The 20703-nt window shown below is 32.4% G+C and overlaps 1 protein-coding gene and 1 long non-coding RNA gene across 5 annotated transcripts in view; one reads left to right on the forward strand and one right to left on the reverse strand.

The window, feature by feature from the left end:
* Nucleotides 1–10089, reverse strand: part of LOC147658302 (uncharacterized) — a 71236-nt gene extending 61147 nt beyond the window's left edge. For all 3 annotated transcript variants that reach the window (XR_015290703.1, XR_015290702.1, XR_015290701.1), the window contains exon 1: nt 9766–10089. This is a non-coding gene — a long non-coding RNA (uncharacterized LOC147658302). The remainder of the gene's footprint in view (nt 1–9765) is intronic.
* The window catches only part of Cow (Proteoglycan Cow), a 174026-nt gene that overhangs the window by 85173 nt on the left and 68150 nt on the right, over nt 1–20703 (forward strand). The window contains exon 1 of one of the 2 annotated variants that reach the window (XM_086903182.1): nt 10191–10213. The exons of the other annotated variant lie outside the window; for it this stretch is intronic. The gene's annotated coding sequence lies outside the window, so the exon portion shown is untranslated. Of the gene's footprint in view, nt 1–10190; nt 10214–20703 lie in introns of those variants that run through there. 2 annotated transcript variants of the gene reach the window in all.

The raw sequence follows: 20703 nt of genomic DNA on the forward strand, positions 1-20703 counted from the left end.
AGAAAGAGTTTTCATACGATTGTTAGATTATTTTTTTTAATAAGCTTCCATTAAAATATTAATTCCTCGATAATAAAATTTGTCGATGAATAAGTCAATGAATAAAGAAATGTTCCACAAGTTAATTTTGATTAAGAAGCCTTATTAGATTCTCTCTTCTCGTACAAAAATTCTTCTCGTTTCCGAAAAAACACGTTCTTTTTCACATTCTTTCGAATCTGAAATTTCTTTCTCCAACTCTCGCACAGAATAATCTCCCCAGTCCCATCAATCCTGAAACCTTCGATACATCAAAAGGAATCAGCACCGAGAGAAAAACCGATACCAAGCTTCTTCGATCGTCACAACAAACAAACAAACCCTTCCCAACGATAGAACGAAACAAAATTTCCCTTATCAATCATCCATTTCTCCTTTACAACGCGAGAATTATTCGCCTGCAAACCGCAAAGTGTAAATCGTATTCGAATCTTGGATTGTACATTAAAATTGATTAAAATTAATTACTTGCACAAATAAAATTACTTGCTCGAAAAAATAATCTCGGATTGTGATTAACCGCTATCTTAATTCGATGCTTTAAATAATAAATTACCACGTCGAAACGACTTTATCCATAATTTCAACATTTTCTCCAATCCAAGCTCGCAGAAGCTTGGTGGATCCTCGATGCATTTTCTATATGTTCGTCGAAATGCATATCCGGCCGGGTTGCTCGCGCACAGGCGCAAAAATATTCGCTTACGTCCGTCAGAGGTGCGCGATATGGAAAATCTGCGATGACAGATCCGAGTTTACTCGTTACGATTTCACATGTGTGTGCACATGTGCTTTGATACGGAGTGATCGATAATTTTTCCTTCTTTTTTTACCTCCTCTCTCTCTCTCTCTTTTTTATTTATTTTTTTTTTTCGCTCCCTTTGCACGCAAGATAGCAGGACAATTTTCGGGGGAATTGGAGCAAGTATAATATAGTTTCAGGTCTTGGTGAATGTTTTACGAAGATTCGCGAGGGAAGCTAAATATCGAGAGGATGATGAAGTTTGCTCGTTTGCGGCTTGGATAACGGAGTCTTTGGAAGTGGGATAGCGATGTGTGTTTGCGGGCATCGTTAGGGGTTGCTCTAGGCAGGAGTCAGTGTAATGTTGATGAGAAAAGCTGCGATACTCTGGCTTCCTATCGAACCACCAAGTTTTTCACCGTTGTTTTCTGATTCCTCATTTTTATGAAATGTCGGATACTTTTCTTTCTTTCTTTTTTTTTTTCTTTTTCTCCTTTACTTTTCGACGAGGTATTCTCGTGTCACATTCTCTCGATACTAATTACTTTAGCAATCATATGAAATGATATGAAATGCGTCAATTTTTATCATGTGATATATATACCTATAGATTTAACGTTTTATATATTGTAAATTTAAGAATTATATAAGTTTAAAGTTCAAAGAAATACGATGGTAAGAAAAATATTTTAGCTTTTTTTTTTTTTTGAAGACATACTTTTCTTTTCTAGCTAGGAATGAAAAAGTGGATGTTGTATTTTATATAGTAATGCTCACGTTCGACATATCAATTGCAACGCGCATTTTATGGCTTTACAGTTGGTGTAGAACGTTCATTTCGACGAATTTAACTATGATCGCCTGTTCAAAATTCGTGCGCCTCATCCCGAGATATCCCGAACGTTCCGACAATTTCGACGAATAATTCGAAAATATCGTGAAAAATATAATAATATAAAATTCTCGTTACATTCGAGAAAAATTGAACTCGTAATAATTATTGTATCCAAGGTAAAAAAAAAAAAAAAATCTTGAATTTTTAAAAGTGTGGAAAAGTCACGGAAACGCGTATACAATAATAGAACTTCATGTATCTGACAAGTAACCAAAGACATCAGCATCGCGTAATAACAACGATGATAATAGAACTTCATTTATCGGAATGAAATTCTCATCAATACCCGATTAAACGAAGCTGTCCCTCCTATTATTTATTTTGAACTTGCATCGAGCATCGTTTCAATTATGCGAACATTTGTAACGGAATGGAAAATAGAATATAACGCAACAAGTTAATAAACACCACGTAAATCGTAAAGAATAAGCTGTACGATTAAATCTAAATGACTTGACTGAAAATCCTTGAATTCGTTATTTTATGTACAATGATCGATTAATCTTTGAGATATAAAAATCGTATCGAGATATCGATGCTCGAAAGAGATTAAACAAATTCATAAAAAAATAAATCTAATTAATTTAATTAAAACCTCATCATTGATTGATCGTTAATGGATGAAAAATAATGTTAAAATTTCCCTTCTTAAAATCGAAACGAGGAAACGAAGACAGGACAAATGAGCCAGAAATTGGCGGATGTTCCCGTGGGACTGCGGTACGGATCGTCGCCATATTTCAAATCCGTGGGTGCCCCCACGCTCAGTGGCGAACCGTAAAATATAGCCGACGTTTCTCGCGTCGAGAATGCGCGGTCACATTCTACGCGGGCGAGTTCGAGCACTGCATGCGTTTTTTCGGTCTCTTAGCTTTATTCAGCAATGACATAACACTAAAAAATTACGACTTACTGAAACGTTCTACGTCCCAGTAAGAATCTTTTATTGAAACGTCGAATTTTGGAAACTGCATCCAAAGAAAGATTCTAACCATTGATTCTACAAATTGGAACAATAATAATAATAATAATCTTTGTTTTAAAAATCTTTTAAGAAACGAAGTCAAATAAAAGGGAATAAGAGTTAAAAGTAAGATTTGAAGAGTGAAGAATCTAATGTGTACAAAATTTGCATTTTATTAACGATCTTAAACTACGAGAATAATTTTTACTCGCAGTTAGAAATCACGAAATAGCTAATTTCATGCTTGTGTATACAACGTAAGAGAAGGAAATAAATACAGGATACAGAAGAGATGTTAAAAACGAAGTAGGGTGATTTATTAGAATGGTTTAAAGTTCTGGCTGATTTATTAGAAGAGTGATTATTCAGGATCTTGGATGATTTATTGCAAAAGTGGTATTTAGAATTTCGGCTGATTTATTAGAACGATGATCGTGAATGAGGATTTCAGCTGATTTATTAATACGATATATTTCCTTTTTTTGGGGGAGAGGGAGGGCGAGAAATTTGAAATTTCCTCTAGTTTACGGTTTTCTGACAACGTGGCTGTCCCGTTCAGCTGTGCAGCCGAGCATAGTTAACGATGGACTGACATTTCTCGTACTCGAAAGCGAGTATTTCTACAGTCACGCGGTTTGATACGGGCGCCACAAATTGGAGAAACGGTGCGGCGGAGATGGCGTTGGAGTTCGAAAGTTGGATGCCGAGGATCTGGTGGGAATAGACTAGTCGAGATCTTGGGGATTATGAAAGTGGATGGGGAAGGTTTCGGAATCGTTGCGTCGAATCTTTAATGCCTGAAGTTATTTAAAACCATAGAATTTGGGATAGAGAGAAATACCAAAGTTGTTGAAGAGGTAGAACAAAGGAGGCGAGAATTTGGAAAGTCGTAGAATACGATTAAGATAAGAAGTGATGGGTGATCAATAGAAATCTAGAGTTTAAGATGGTAGAATTCATTGTATATAAAAACACTCTTTCAAATAAATGTAAATTACATTTAATTCTCCCCTAATTTTGCTAATCATTTGCTATCATAACGATTTTAACTTTTAACTTTTTGAATTTTTCAATTACAATGATTTTAAATTATTGAGCCAGGATAGTGAGCGAAAACGTGTCGATGACAAGTTTCTCATCTCGTCAAATAAAATAACAACATTTAATGCGATTATTATTATTATTATTAAAGTCTATATGGTCCAACAAACTTTTATACACACTATGTTATTATGCCAGTTACTGAACCCCGACAGTGAACTCTGAACTCTCTAAATAACTGATCTCAACTCCTAATTCTGACTGTCACTCAACTAGCTTTCGTAAACATTATCCCCAACAAGTGATATACATTACACGTACTTCTGTATAAATATTCTCCTACATTTTTCCTCTAATTTTCTTAATACAATCGTTTCAAGAGGATTCAAATATTCTTCTTTAAAGTTTAATCATCAGATCCTGAATCGAACTGAATTTTGACTTGTTCATTATAAATTCTATTATCCTTATACAAGCAATACAGGAGAACTTCATTTATGTAAACTAGATGGACAAGTATCTAACGCAAACTTGAATAATTTATAATTAAATAAATAAATCTCAACTCACATATTTGTATGTAAACTTTACCGACTTTATAGAATCGATCCTTCAAATATATATTAACATCTTCTAAATAATAAATAATTCGACGATAAGGTTTTTCTTTGCAACAAGATCTTTAAATACTAGAATTAATAGAATTTTTGAATCGATACCGAAGAAGTTAACGATAGGGAATAACTATGATAATGTATCGAAGAAGTTAAGATCTGTAATCTCGGTTTAACTCTTATCATCTTATTGTCCATTGCATCCGATTACAACGATTTTCCCTGCTCTCGAATTTCTGCGATATTGGATTTTACCATCCTAATGTCTCCTATACAGAGCCTTGTAACTTTGATACCATATCAGAGAATCCTCCATGCTGTTATCGAATTCTTCGACCTATTTTTCTTTCTATCAGAACTTCCGCAACCGTGATATCTCTCTTATCAAGTTTTTTGAGATTCTTTCGTATCGAAGCCAACAATCGCGGAATCACTATCGCGTTTTACCATCTAAAACTATATCCTCGATAAATCTCGTTTGGAACTGTGGTTTCAAGACGTATTCACCTTCGAAGAATATTCGAATGAGCCAGAAAAATCGGACAAATGGTGATCGAAAATTGCTTCGAACGATCAAGAAACAAAAATCGAAGATTAGTTTAAACGATTGAAAATCATTTAAAAAAGAAAACGAGAAACTAAAAAAGAAAAATTGAAAATCTCCAGAAAATCGATGATTCTTCTAAATTTAAAAAAAAAAAATGGATTCAAAGCACTGCTCTGAATTTCAAAGGAAAAGGATCGAAAGCTATTTCAAATATCAAAAAATGAAACCTAGAATACGATTTCAAATCTCAAAGGGGAGGGAAATTGCTTCGAATCCCAATCGAAAGGAATGAAAAATAATTCCAAATTTAAAATGCGAAAATTGAAAAACTCGCGAAAGGTTTCGCCTCTGTCGGATGCATGGAGCAATGGAAGGAGCAGATGGGCCGCGATTTGTCTAGGCGGATGGGATCCGAAATCGAAGAGAAATTCGTCGTTTCAGCCAGCAATCGGTCCGTGATGGATGGCCGCGGAAAGTTTTCGAGGCTTTGTGACCGAACTTTATCGATCCGATCGAGGATCTATCCTGGCCTCGATTCGAAAATCCTAGAAAAGAAAACGCAAGAAGGAAATGATTATCATAGGTGGTGGTCGAAATGCGGGCAGTACGTCCCCTCCCCCTCCCCTGATTTTCGAGTTCTGTCGAATTAATGATCCTTTTCGATCTTAATTGGCAATCGACCAACTGAACCTTTATGGCCTCCATGCATTTTCACGATAGAATTTCACTTCACTGATTTTTCCACTATTTTTTTTTTTTTTTTTTATCTTCCTGCGATTCGATTTCTGTAAAATGAAGCGTGACGTTGAAACAGTGAAGAGAATTTAGTTAATGCAAATGAATTTAATTTACCACAATTTCGTCGAATCGATATATGGAAAGATTAAAAAAGGAAACGAACTTCGATATTGTTAAAAATTCTACATAACTGAAAAACGTATCGAAAACATAATCTTACTTCGAAAATATCGAATGAATTTATAAATATCAATGAATATCAAGTTCGTCGAAGATCGCCCTCTTTTTTTATTGGAAATTATTGGAAATGCACAAAATTGATACGTCTATATAAGAAACGACAAAATTTTTCTCTCTTTTCTTTTCAATTTAATATTTATCATTTTTTCTTGAAAAATGCTATTTCACGAACTTGTATGTAAACAAGATATAAGCATAATTTATAATATAGATTTCCATCCAGAGGAAAATTTGAGAAAATTAGTTAAAGAAAAGTCAAGGTGTTTCCGCGGCGGAAGCGGAGAGAAGTATGCCAATCGGAAACACGAGATGAAAGGAGCGGGAACACAAAGAAATTGGGTGTAACCGTGAACGTAAGAGAACGGTAAATGGCGAAATGCGGGCAACTCGACGAGTTAATTGCGTCGGAGAGAGCTAATGCAGTGGATGTACATTATCCATAATTCACGTCTACCTTCTGCCTCCACGAACTTAACTGATGCAAAATGCTCGGTTATAATTTTCGCCTCGCCACGCCTCGAAACATCACTCTTATTTATGACTTTTGTTATTTCCTTCCCTGTCGAGAATTGGAAATCGTGAACAGCATCACGCTCGTCTCTGTTTCCACATTTTCCGGTTTAAATCGACGTCGAATTGCATGCACTACGATAAAGTATAACTCGATTCTTTGAATATAAAGAAATTCTTACGTAGATGTTTGAGAAATATATATATATAGGATGTTAATATATTCGTGCAACATTTATAGAAAGATGATTCTAAAGGACAAGTCAAAGAGATATATAAAAATATTGGTTGAAACTTATTTATATAAATAATTTAAGTTTGCAAGAGAGAGAAATAATAAAATGTAAAACTATAAAAAAGAATAATAACATTATTCTTTTGTATAATAAATGTAGAAAATCTGCTAGAAATTAGTTAAAGAGAATACGAGAACTATTTGTTATATATTGATTCCAATTTTGTGAATTTTATTCAGAAAAATTGTTAACTCTTTCTTTCGATTAATTTCTAATTATTAAATGTTTTGTTAACATTTAAACATATTATTAATATTCATCGTCTAACATTCCATCCTACATAATTTTCAGAGAAATTTGACACTGAAGTATTCTTTCAAACACGCAATACGCCTATAATTTTCTTCAAGGAAATCTTCCAAAGCTCATATTGCAATCATAAATTTATCATTCTACGGGTCAAAACTATATTACTAGGAATAAGGATCGTAAAATGGGAACACGCACATCGGTAATCATAAGATTATATCCTTTTATGGTTCTTCGTCGACCCCTCGCTCATTAACCAACCTAACTCATTAATCTTCTAATGATCTAATCTCCATGGTCAAAGAAATATAGTAAAGACAAGTAAAAGATTCATCAAGATTTATGCTCGGATAATCTTACATAAAAGAAGTTAGAAGATGAAAGTTCAGCAGGAAAATCAATCGATTTAAGGCACTGCCTGCAATAAATGATATTATCCTTGAATTTACAATAATCAATGAGAATGAAATTAAATGAGAATACTCTATAGAATTCTAGGGTTAAATTATGAACTATTATTAAGATTCGATCGTATGGCACAATTATCCTGCAATTTCTAATGGAAAGCTGGCTAAACACAAGTTTTTAGATGATTGAATGTCTTCTAGAAATGTCTGCGAAGTTTCTCCCAATGAAGTATGTGTGGGTATGGTGAAGTAAGTGATTAAATGAGTGAATAAGAAAGGAAAAGACAAAGAGAGATAGAAAATGTTTTAGGATAAAGAATGAAAGAAACAGCAAATTTAATATTGTAGTAATATTATTAATTTTATTAAAGAAATCCGAGAGAGAGAGACAAAAGATGTCTTTGGATAAAGAATGAGAGAAACTAAGTAAACTTTATTATCGTGATTTTATTAAACGAATATGTGCCATTTATTTAAAAAAAAATCTTTGAACTGGTTCGAGTTTATTAAATTAAAGAATTACTAATTGAATTTAGAAACTTGACCAAAAGTTAGGTTAGAAGTTAACCTCAAAATATCTTATGTAAAAAAACTTATCTATTATATATATAAATGAAATTTTTATTGTTATCTGTAACGGTAATTTTTAATTAATAATAAAATCAATGTAAGATTTAACATATCTATAGTTGAAAAGTTAATTCCAAGGATTAAAAGGAAATCTCATCCAAGTATCACTCGGCACCACTACGAAAGATCACGTACCATTGATTCGAATTAAAAGACACACCGGAATGTAGATACGGAATTCGTTCCAGCACGAGAAACGTAGAATAGAAAAGACGGCGTTTTAACAACGATTCAAGGCTTGAGAATAAAAAATAGAAGGGTGCGCGATGTATATTGCGGATTAAAGGCAACGAAATGCAGTTCTCTGATAACCGAGATTAGAAAGACGGATGGCCGGTGGCCACGTTTCCGGATTACAAACGTATCCAACTTAAATAAATCTGGATTAAATGTAAAAGCATTAACCCCATGGTATTCGAACTTCACGTGTATATGAGAACCCCTGTCGCGTTTATGGAATTCCGAATCCATAAATGGATTTTATTTACTCAGTGGCGATCCTAGTGATTCCTTATCAATTGAATAAATATCGATAATTAGATTTAATTGTATTTAACTCTGCCTATGTTTTTTAGATTGTTTTTGATCCAATAATATTTCATTCAGCTAATGAAATTATAAATTATAATGTATCGAAGCAAAAAACTTAATGATTCAACTATTATATCGATTAAATTAATTACATATCATATCGACTTAATTAACCGGTATATTATCACGAAGGATTAAATAATAAAAAAAAATAAAAGAATTCACCAATTTAAACGTATTGAAATAACCAATTATCTCGTTCGAATTAATTTTCAACATGCATACGTGAAATTATTAATCAATCTGCGATAAAAACGATCGTTAAATCGATTTCTCGAATTCAGAAAAAAAGAATCGAGAGAGAAATCAATGGGAACTATTATGATGATATTAAACGTTTCGTTTCGTTCAATTTATCTCGTTTCATTAACATCGATCCCCATTGCATCACTTTCAAATCACAGAATTTATTCTTACGAATAAATTAAAAGGAAAAAAAGCATGAAATAAGAGAGAAGATTTTAAAATAAAAGATAAGATAATGCGAATCGAAAATTATCTAAAATAACCTACAAATGTTGAAATATATTACGACGTATACGCAAATAATAGATTTAAATTAATTATTCATACAACACTAAAATTGATACATTGATATTAGTATCATGTGAATCATTAACTTAAATCTATTATTTGTCATATATACATCAATCATTTGAAAATAAAATTTCCGAAATTTATTCTCGAAACTAATTTTCACAAATGGACACTATGTTAAGAGTCGTGGTAACTCACTTTCAAAGCAATATCGATTAGTGATGAATAATTCTCGAGAATTTTATGCTCAAATGTATCTGCATTCTTAAAAAAGAATTTTTCATATACGAAAAAAGAAAATAAAATCATAAAAGAAGAATATATGGATGTTTAAAGACGTAAGAAACACAATTTTCTTTGACATGCAGAGGAAGAAACGACCTGTTTTCGCCACGAGAAAAAGAGAACCGAGATTGAATTTTCTCCGACTTCGTCCAAACACGATTTTGCGAGGAAACACTCTTAACCTCGTTTCTTTTTGCTTTACTTTAAATCAGAATCGCGATGCGTAAAGTATGCTTGGATATTCTACGCGTCAAAAACATTAGAACATAGGTTAGGTTATTCATTTATATTCTATGAAATATACGATTTATTTTAATATACATATCATATCTTGCTTGAGATAAGCTAATACATGCAAAATTTTGTTATCTAAAAATAGTATAAAATCTTATTTCTTTTATATTTAAAATCTTCTTTAATAAGTAATTATTTTAAAATACCTTGTCTTCTTTTCTTGTCTTCTGTTGTCTCCTGAGTTTTTGTTGAATAATAATTCACAACACTTTTACAATAAGATAATACTATTTGGTATCACACTCACAATCATAGTTATTTAAATAATTCACTTAAAAGTTTTAAAAAATTCACTCACGGATTCAATCACGAAAATCAACAATTTAATTTCAACGAAATATAGTTTTGAATTTTATCTTTCGGAAAACCTAGCGGCAAGTAGCCAAAACACGGTTCCCTCTCTATCGATCCTAGCTAGGAAGCCAACACTTTTGAGTGAGTCATCTTGTTTGTGTTTATAAATAAAGTTTTATACGTACAAACGTATATCAGGCTCGCGAGAGTTAATTCCTCTAATTAACTGTTAAGTATAACATCGGTATCCTTGGTGGCAAGTTACGTGGCAAGCAACTTCTACGACGCAGTTAAATTAAGGTACTACGCATATAAATATTATACGACTTTTTTGCAATTTTATATTAACATATATAATTTGATACATACAGAATGATTTTCTGATCAATAAACTTAAAATCAACGCACTTAATATAGCAAACTTAACTTGATTTTTGTATACAATGATTTGTCGATGAAATGGTTAAATTTGTCATTCTATTATCGACATTGTATTATTGATTACTATAGTAGAGTCGACTATATGTATTTGTACGTTCACATGTTGCAAACTATATATAGATATTGGATATTTAGACTATGGTATTATTTTTGAGAGAATCATTCATATTTTTAATAATACAATGCATGATATTATTATAAAATTGAATTGATATTATATTATATATGATATATATTTTTTAAATCGTTTATTATTTTGGTGAATTTACATTATTCATTTAATCGCTGCAAACTTCATGTAGCTGAATCGATCTTTCTAGTGACTGAGCCATTCGATATCTCTAACGATATATCATTGCTCATTCGATTAGTGTTTGTCAGTTTGTAGCCATATTGTTTAACGGTCAACGGTTCAGTGAGATTAAAGAAATATAATTATTGTGTAAATAGTGTAATTATTGTTTAAAAAATCAAGTTTTCTTAATTTATTTTTAATTTAATTAAGAATACGAATTATAACACGTCATTAGTTCAATATTCATTTCGAATTATTTTGTATTCTATCGTTGCAAAATTTATTTTAACATTCAAAAAATAGATTACGTAGTTTTATATATTTGTGTGACATTTACGAAGTACGAAGTAGATTCATAGTTTTTGCATAATACCAAACTAGTGCATATGAAATCAGACAAGGCAATACTACCCATTAAGTTTTACAAAGTGAAATGTTGAATATAATTTTTCCATCTTTACATACAGAGCAATAAGTAAGTAAATATCGATTATTCGTATAACATGTAATTAGATTATTGTTCGTATTTTATGAAAATTTTCAATCGAATATGCACTTTCGTATTTAAAAATATTGAGCTAAACATTTTTTTTCTGTATAAAAAATGACACATATAAACGTCACGAGTAAATGTTTCTAAATTGAAACGAGCTATCGATCGAAAGATATTCACAGTTCACATATGTAATTTAATCCATATTTAAGACAAAAAGAATTTATTTTTAATTTAAAAAAAAAGTAATACAAAATTATAATTTATTTTAATTTATGATATGTTGTCTTCTTATTTCGTTTGTGTTTTTTTCATTCTATTATACTTTCTGATATAAAATAATGTTTTATAATATTTTGAGGTTAACCATACATTTTCAATTATTCAGTGCATAGTTCTTATGATGAATATTTATATTTATTTAAAATTATTATTTATAAATATTAATAACATAGTTTGATAATTATTTATTCATTATGTATTTAAAAAAAATATTTTTTTAAAATCATTAAATATAAGAATATTAACAAACGATCAAAATTTCTAGCTAATATCATTCAATATCAAACAATATTCTATAATTAATATTGTGATATTGATCGATTTATTATTATTTATAAATATTAATAAATATTAAATATTGTTATATGTAACATAATTATAATGAAATTATTGTGTTACATTAATGTATTTTTTAAATACATAAAATATGAAATTAATCGTTATTACTGGCTACGCAATTTCAGTATTTTCCAATTTTCAAGAAAATATAATAGTAAAAATTCCACGACTTTCGATATACATTTTCCATAACAAATTGATTAATAAACTCGCGATCTATCGACAAATTTTCCGAATCTTTATTAATGACAAAATAAAACCGTGATTCCTCTCCAATAAACAAAACTTTCAACCGAGAACTCGAACTGACCATCAGTAATCAAACTAACCCTCTCGATTGAAGCACGTACCTACCCCAAACCGAGAATCTGGATCCACCCTCGGCAAATCTGATTTCTCAAATAAATCTCAATAAATCATTTCGTTACGCTTTCAATCGTGATTGCATAACACCGCTTAACCCAGTTTCAGGATCGTTTTAAGTCTCCGAATCCGGAGAGATCGAATCAGGAAATCGAAGTTGCGCGTTTGAGTGACCCAGGAGGCGAATCGATCCGTTTCGAAAGACGATCACCGGGCAAAGAGCCCGGTAACCTCGGTTGACCGAGCACAGGGACAGAGGTCATCGTGGTCGATCTCCGTGGACCGAATTGCGGAGGAATGTCGCGTGGTTCCGCTACAAAATGCATTACCTCCGGGACCTTCTCGTGTCCAGCTGTATGTATTCCACGAAACCGGATCTCTCTTGCTCCGCGCCACGTAAAAGCTCGTCCTTGACAAATTAACTTATTGACGCCATTGTTCTCCATCATTCCATCCTTCGTCTTAACTGAAATAAATGAAATTAGATTGGTTAGGTTAGTTTTTTTAGTTAGATTCATGTTCGAATGATCAATCGAGTATTGGATAGTATATCATACAATTTTTTATTTTCTTTCGATTCTTTTTCTATATATATTTTTTCAAGTGATGAAATTTTGGCGGAAATTGGATTAATTTTATTAAAAGGAATGAAATCGGAATCTTTTTATTATTTTCATTGAAATTTCGTTGAAATTTTATTGGAGATGTTTTAAAAAATTTGTTTCTTTTTCTATTTTTGTCTGATATATTTTTTTTAATAGCATTCAGATTTCATAAAAATTTCATGCAAAATTCTTTTATTATTTCTTTTCATATCGTCAAAATTAATTCCACGTGTCGATTAAGTTCTGTCTTATACTTTTTTCACTCAAAATCAATATCTCATATCTCGTAATTCGAAAATATACAAAACGAAAACAAATCATAAAGCGTAATCCATTTAAATCTCACATCGTGGAAAATCCGAAGTAATTTTCGAAAATCGTGCATCGATCATGACAAACGAGGAGGATTGGAAAGGGTGTGGAACAAAAATATTCTTCGGATGGTAGAAGCAAATATACTGGGAAATGGATCGAGAGAGAGAAAGGGGTGGTGAATTCATCAAACCATCGGCACGAGTTGCATCGGTTTCATCGATCAGGGGGCTGAATACGCGACTTGCTTTCATCGTTTTAGAGATCTTCGATTACTTTGTACGCTGTGTCTGGAAATAGCCTTTTACACCCCCGCGTATCGATCGATTAAATCGAGGGACAAATGAAATTTCGGTATCGGGGCGTAATTGGGGCGTGAATCAATGAATTTACGGAACGAAAGGATTAACTGATGGAAAACGATGGGGCAAATTTAAATGAATTTTTAATGCAACATTGTTTCCTTAGATTGTTAGTTAAACGAAATCGATATTGATTTATTGAATTTATATTTTTTAAAAAATTATCTTCGTATATTTTAACGAAATATTTATTTCAAAATCGTAAGAGATATATAATATCACGAGTTAATATAGTAGTATAAATTATATAAGTTAGTATATATTTTTGAAATACTATTTGTTTGTGCGATTAAGATTTTAAAACAAATTTATTTACGATATTCTTTATTAGATAGAATTATTAGATAAAAAAATGAAATTTTTAGCAATTTTGAAAATCTATTTTTCTCAATATTGTCGATCATTATTATAATTATTGGTATGATTAATTCTCGTGCAATTACCAATATTTTACACAAGCGCAGAATAGAAAATCTGTCGAGGCTTTCCCATAATTTCGCAATTAAATTGCATCCCATCCGAAAATAACTGACCGTCCAGATACTTTGCAACGATAGCGCATATACAAGAGATCCCTATCATCGATCTATGCCCGAATTGGATCGTGGATCCTCGTGGCACCTTCATGAATTCTATGAGGGGAACGGAGGATTTCGGTTAATCGGTTGGGGATCCAACGAGAGGGGTTCCAACCCCCATCTACCACCTCGTGGGGGCCACGAAATGGTTTTGAAACGTGGCCAAGGCCTTAAGTCACCTCGAAATCGAGTGGATGCCCTGGTGGACGTGGCCCACCGAACAGTTCCATCCGATTATCATGATTCCGGCTTAACGTCTTCTCGGTATTTTGCACAAATCCAGTTGGAAAACTCTTATTTTACGGCACCACCTGAAAAATGATATGTTTTCGCCCGAATTCTTTTCGAAAATCCGGATTAAAAACTAGGGAAAGGCTTTTCGTCTCATCTGAATAAAAGTGATAAATTATTTGTCCTCGTAAGAGTTAGTAGTTTTAATGGAAATTTGCATATCTGGAATATTATGAATCTAGTAGATTAAAATTTTTTAAAAATTCTTTCATAACGAAATTTAATAGTTATGAAATAAAAAAATACAGGAAATCTGAATAAAAAAACTAAAAGATCTTTAATACTTACATATATATATATAATTATTAATTTAAATTCACTTTTTATTTTGATTACATTATTCTCAAATAATACTTACACTTTTCTTCTATTGCAAAATCTATTGATCCAAGAAATTTTCTTAATAATCACGATATTCCATTTAAAAAAAAAAAAAGAAAGAAAGAAAGAAAAACAATTACAGCTGAATAAACTACAAACAAATTGCACAACGTCAAGTAAAATCAAAAAAATGATTGAAACTTGCAAACAGATCAATCACTCACTTGTCACTATAACTTGATTTTCGATACATCACTTCGTTACCTTAACTTTCCACCCCTCGTAGTATCGATATCGCAAAATTCGCAAATAGCGTGGATATGAAGGTTGGCGGAGATGATTCCTTGTCGAAGTTGGACGAAACGATGACCGATCATCACGGATAATCACGTTTGTACAAGACTAGAATAACGGTGGAAAGGTGGGCGACACAAGCTCCGTTAATTGGTAAAGTTTCGCGTTTACGGTGACTGGTTCGATCTGAACGCTGTTCCACTCACTTTTAATATAGTAGCGGACAAAGGGCAGATATTAATAGCGGGGAAAAAGTTGATCGTTCCGGTGGGCCGCTTTGCAAATTGATTGTTTAAAGAGGAACTGCCTAAGAGGAAAACGGCAGTCTATTAAATCAGATATTTTTGTTTAAAGACGAATACTTTGATAAATATGATGATACGATGATCTTAGGACGCCAAAATAATTAATTTTATCGTTATTACAAATTAGGATTTACAATTCAAATTTTCAAAAGCAAAATCATAATATGTATGGAAGGATCTCTTGTATTTTTAATCATATAATATTAATCTAATAAAAAAAAAAAATACAAAAATCGTGAATCACATTAAAGGATGAGACACGAAAAGCTTTAAATGAGAAAAATTCGTAACCCAATTAGCTCGTGTACAATTTCTAAATCTCATCCAAAATATTTCCACCATTTCAAAGAATCGTAGACACGCTCGACATACGTGGAATCGACTTATAAAAATGTCGATGTCGTCCTTTGCGAGCGAAGCCATTTTTACAGCACGTTTCCAGTTGGCGCCTCTCCAACCTCTCTTAACCCTCTTCCTTGCACGTATCATTTCTCTAGACGTCCAAACGACGAAAAGAGATATTTCCCGGCCGCCATAAAGGAAAATTTCTAGATCAGAAAGGATGTTTCGCAATTTTGTTGGATCGTGTTTAGTACTTTCGAACTTTCGAACCTAAAATGAGAAATATTATGACATTTTGATATTATTAAAGTATTATTAACTCTACATAAAAATATTCGTAACATTAATTTATACATTTTTCTAAATTATAATGATTTTTTTTATTGTCCATCTGATTTCTCAACATGTCTTCATTGTTAATTTCCTTCAAAATTGATTTTGTCAAAAGACAGATATTTGCACTTGTTGCAAAAAACAAAAAAATCCCTAGAAATCGTCATTTCGATTTCGAACCGGAGTTTGTTAGTTCCTTAAAACAAATAAGATAACATCCTGAGGATGTTTTGCTCCGTTGGCGAATTATTTACACAAGAAGAAGGAAACAAGACACGCGTTCGATACAAGTTCGAAACAAGTAACTATGGCCACGAAAAGACGTTTAATTGCCAAACTTCAACTCTGGCCCAGTTTCACCTTTTCTTCGTTTTCTTCCCGCGTCTTCGCGACTCGAATATTTCGTTTCGAGGGGACGAATCGTTGGCTGAATGAGATCGAAATAGACGAAGATGGATGGAAGATAGAGATGTTAATTGATGACGATCGTTGACCTACTTGGCGCCAGACCAATATCCTGTCCTTCAGGATGATAATGAAGTGAGTGGCGAGCGTAATCGAGCGCGATGGGCGAGAAATGGAACTAGGAAGCAAAGTGAAGTTTCTAGAATTAGCTAATGAATTTGGTGTATATAGGATTGATTGACATAGATTTGGTTTTGCGGTTATTTAAAACCGCGGAATTTATTCTGTGCCTTATCGTTCTATTTTTCATTAGGATGTGTTACGATATCCTATAAAGTTAACTAATTAAATTAATTATAAGAAATTTTTTCATATTATTAATCAAATTGAAACGTAACAAGGATAATAAATTTAATGCATTTTTAAAAATTACAGTCTATTCGCGTATATTTCTCTGAAATTTTATTTAATATTTCACAAAGTGAAAAGAAAATGAGCATAACCGAGCTCCAATTTCCCAATTTTGACGCAAACAAAAAAAAAAAAAAAAATATCATCATTAGTACAAATTCGTTACCTTCGTACATCAAAAGTGTCATCTTTCCAAAAATCACGAGCAATTTCTATTAAACTCGTGAGATTATACACCGGAAGCGTAACAGGATTAACCAAAGCGGAAGAATCCTCGCGCATCTCTCTAGAAATATTATCCGGAACTGTTTAACGTGTTCCCACGTGTTCGCCGGAATGCACACACCGCGTCGAATAGAGGGTTGTTCGCTTCTGAAAGCAGTCCTTCACAGACTTTGAAAGGCCATTTTCGGCTCGACGAATAATTCAGCCGACTCGCGAGGCGAAAAGTGGTAGGTTATCTCCGGGTGTAACGGAATGCGGGGAGTTATATTGCAGCCGTCTGAAACGAGACACACCACACGAGGAATCTTCGTGCATCCGGCGAACGATCTTGTTAAATTTCTACGCGATCGATACGTGATCCCTCGTGGGCCGCGAAAGTTAAGCACCGCGAAAATTTCGATTCGAACTTCGGTCGTGCATCAATTATAAATAATTTCGAGTCGTTAAAGTATTGCACAGATAGTCTAAGTAGTTATTTAAGGAAAGTTGGAATTTTGCTTTGACAAAATTACAAATAATTTGGAATCGTTAAGCTATGGGATTTAACAATTTATAATAGGTTATTAGTTTATAAAATTGTGAAAATGAGGTTTTTAAAAATTTCAATAACAATAATATTGTATCAATTCTTAAAGAATGAATAAAATAGGATTGATTTAATAGAGTCTCGAGGAATCTTTTGTTTAAAAATTTTTATATTGAAATGTTTAATTTCAGTTTATTATTAAGGGATAATTTAAAGTAATGGTGAAATTTGTAGCTTAAAAAAATTTTTTTATCTTGAATTATGTATTTAATTTCTTAAGTGGTGATTTTAATGTCTTTGATCTAGGGAACTTAGGTTGGTTTGTATAAGACCGAGCCATTATTTGCAAGATAATTAGCTCTTAGAGGCCTTAGAGGAAGTCCGTGGCACAAGTTATTGCTATTAAGCTAACGCAATTGTAACTTCCTCTTGAGGCATTGTTTAATTCAAATATATTGTTAAACAATTTAAACAGTATAATATATTGTATGGGCATTTCCTGTAAATAAGAAAAAAATTATCTAACCATTTTCTATTCTAGAAACAAAAAAACAACTTTAAAGAAAACAGAGAAAAAATCTTTTTAAATCATCGTATCACAACTCTCTACAAACCATTTACACAGAAAAATCTTCTTGTCCAAATTTCTAACAATAACGCAAACATTCAAATTGGTTCAAAATTATTGCCCATACAAATTCAGATAATTCATTTTGCATATGCAACATGCATCGCTGATGTTATTTCTTGAGAAATTAATACCACGAATGCTCGAAACTAATCGTGGAATCGATACTATGGTGTCCCCATATAAAATGATTAATTCTCAATCAGCGGACGATGTTGGTCGAATTATTCTGGCGCATATTTTCGAATCGACAGCGACATAATTCCATACATTGCAGAGGAGACTCCACGAAATCTGATTACGACACTGATTAATTATTGATTAAAACGGACATTACCATAATCGGGAATGCAGGTTTGCTCGGTCGTTTGCGGTAGGAGATCCTCTCCATATTTATCGAGATAGATCTTGAGGAAAATCGACAAGGCGGGGTTCGTGCTCGATCAGAGCTTTGGAAGAAAGCCTCGTTTTGAGCTCGTTTTAAATGCCGAACCAGCCGTATTCCAACGTGTCGTGGCCAAGAAAATTGAATCCGAGATCGCCTTCAATTCGCAGTATCCGCGAAATAGGACGATTAACGAGCCACTTGGGGCGAAGTGGAAGAGTGCAATCGAAATGCGCCAAATCTCGAGGACTGTTAACGTGGAATGTCGTTTTAATTATTCTTTCTTTCCTTTTTTAAATCGAACAGTGAGATTTTAATTTGCAAATTTCAAAAATCCCGTTTAGAATCTCGTTTTGAATAATGAATTTTGTATCAGGGATCAAATTCAATTTCTTAGATTAAATGAAGCATCTGATTGCGAAGTGATATTCTAGGTCACTGGAAATTTCGTATTTCTATTCTAATATTTATCTTTCAGTAACAAATGGATCTTCATTATTTGTGGATCTAATTTAATTTATTGGCTAAGTGGCATAGATTCGATGCTAAAACTGTTCGAAACTTTTACGTTGATATTTAAGATATTTTGGGAGGAATGGTAATGTATTTTTTTGCCAAATCCTTTAAAAAGAAAAATAAAAAAATTCTTTGTACAAAAAATCTATTTGAATGATGAAAATCATGACAAAGGGCTAAAACGTCTCCGTTCTTCACGCCCCCGTTGTACATCTAAGACTGAAGTGTCTAATAAATTTCAAGAGGGCTGGCATTAGCAACCCTCCCGATCACTGTAATTATTCGCAGAGACAAGGAATTCGTTTCTGGCGAAGACGATAGTTTGGCTGCAGTAAATTCGACGTTGCGCCACGTTTTCGACCTAGTCCATTCCTTATTCCGCTCGATGATAATTACAGGCCTCTCCCCAGTTGCACCGATTCCCCAAGCCAATTTGAAAGTCCGAAACGCGGTGAAACGGTTCAAGTGTCCCTCTTCCTCCCTGTGCGTCTTCGTATTTCGGGCGGAGAAAGACTCGTTATACTGCTAATTACAAAATATCATTCCGCTCTAATTGTATACTCGTGCCAAACGCGACGACGAGGAGATGGCGGTTGTTGTTTAACGCTTGTTAAGACTTGTACCACGCCAAAGGGAATGTTTAACACCGTGACACAACAAAAATTGCGCTTTTAGTAAAATGGAAACGCGGTAAATAGGTGATTCGACCACAAAAACTCGTAATACGCTTGTGTCCTGAATTTTTTTTTTATAGTAGCAATGCCTGTAAGTCGCCCAATTTGCATAGAAATTAAAATATCGCTGCGGTCGATATTACGAATTGATGCCGGTTTCATATTTTTGAAAGGTAAAAGGTGATTTTTAAAAAGAAATATCGAAATAATTGAGATAATTGTTTGAGAAAAGTTGATGAAGATTATTTCTAAAATGATATTATAAGATTTGAAAGATTGGATGTGTAAGAACGATGATACGCGATATTTAAATATCTAAAAATAAAAATAAAACATCGCATGGGTTGGTGGTGTAATGAGTAACGTTACCAAGTTGTCACCCGGTGGGCCAGAGTTCGATTCTTGATTTCTCGAAAAATGATTTTTCAATTTCTTTGTATTAATTTCCTATTATTTCTTGATGTCTCAGGAATAGGTCATGTTTTAATTATAAATTCTTCTTCTCATTATTTGGATTTATTTATATAAAAGTATTTAAATAATTTTCTGTAAGATTTTTAATTTCTAAGTTTGAAATTTCTCCCTATAAGGGAAAAAAGGAAAAATACTTACTTTAGTCAATTTAGAATTTCACTTATATAAAAACAGGTTATATTTGTTTATAAATTTATGAACAAATTCTGTTACAATATATTATAAGTTTGGAATGAAAAATGAACTTTTATAAGATTATGTATTTATTACATAATTCTTGTAAGAAAATAAAAAGAATTTCTCTCTTGAAATATTATTTGTACGAATGTTTTCTTGTATTATTATTCTAACTTGTTTTCCTCGTATAAAAAATAAATAGAAAAGCAAAATGTTTTATATACTATTTTTAAAAGTTTTAAATTCAATGATTTTAAAATGTTGTTTCTCTCGATATCTCAATTTCTGAATCTGATAAAAAAATATATCCATAATTAAACGATATCTCTCCCTGTTCTTCAACAATTCCTCCATTCATCAATTTCTCTCTAAAGAAAGTTGATCAATAGTAGTATTTAACTCCTCTAGATCAA

This window comes from Apis florea, unplaced genomic scaffold (assembly GCF_048593485.1).
Source record: "Apis florea isolate Af1SG1 unplaced genomic scaffold, ASM4859348v1 contig_2291_pilon, whole genome shotgun sequence".
Classification (NCBI taxonomy): Eukaryota; Metazoa; Arthropoda; class Insecta; order Hymenoptera; family Apidae; genus Apis; species Apis florea.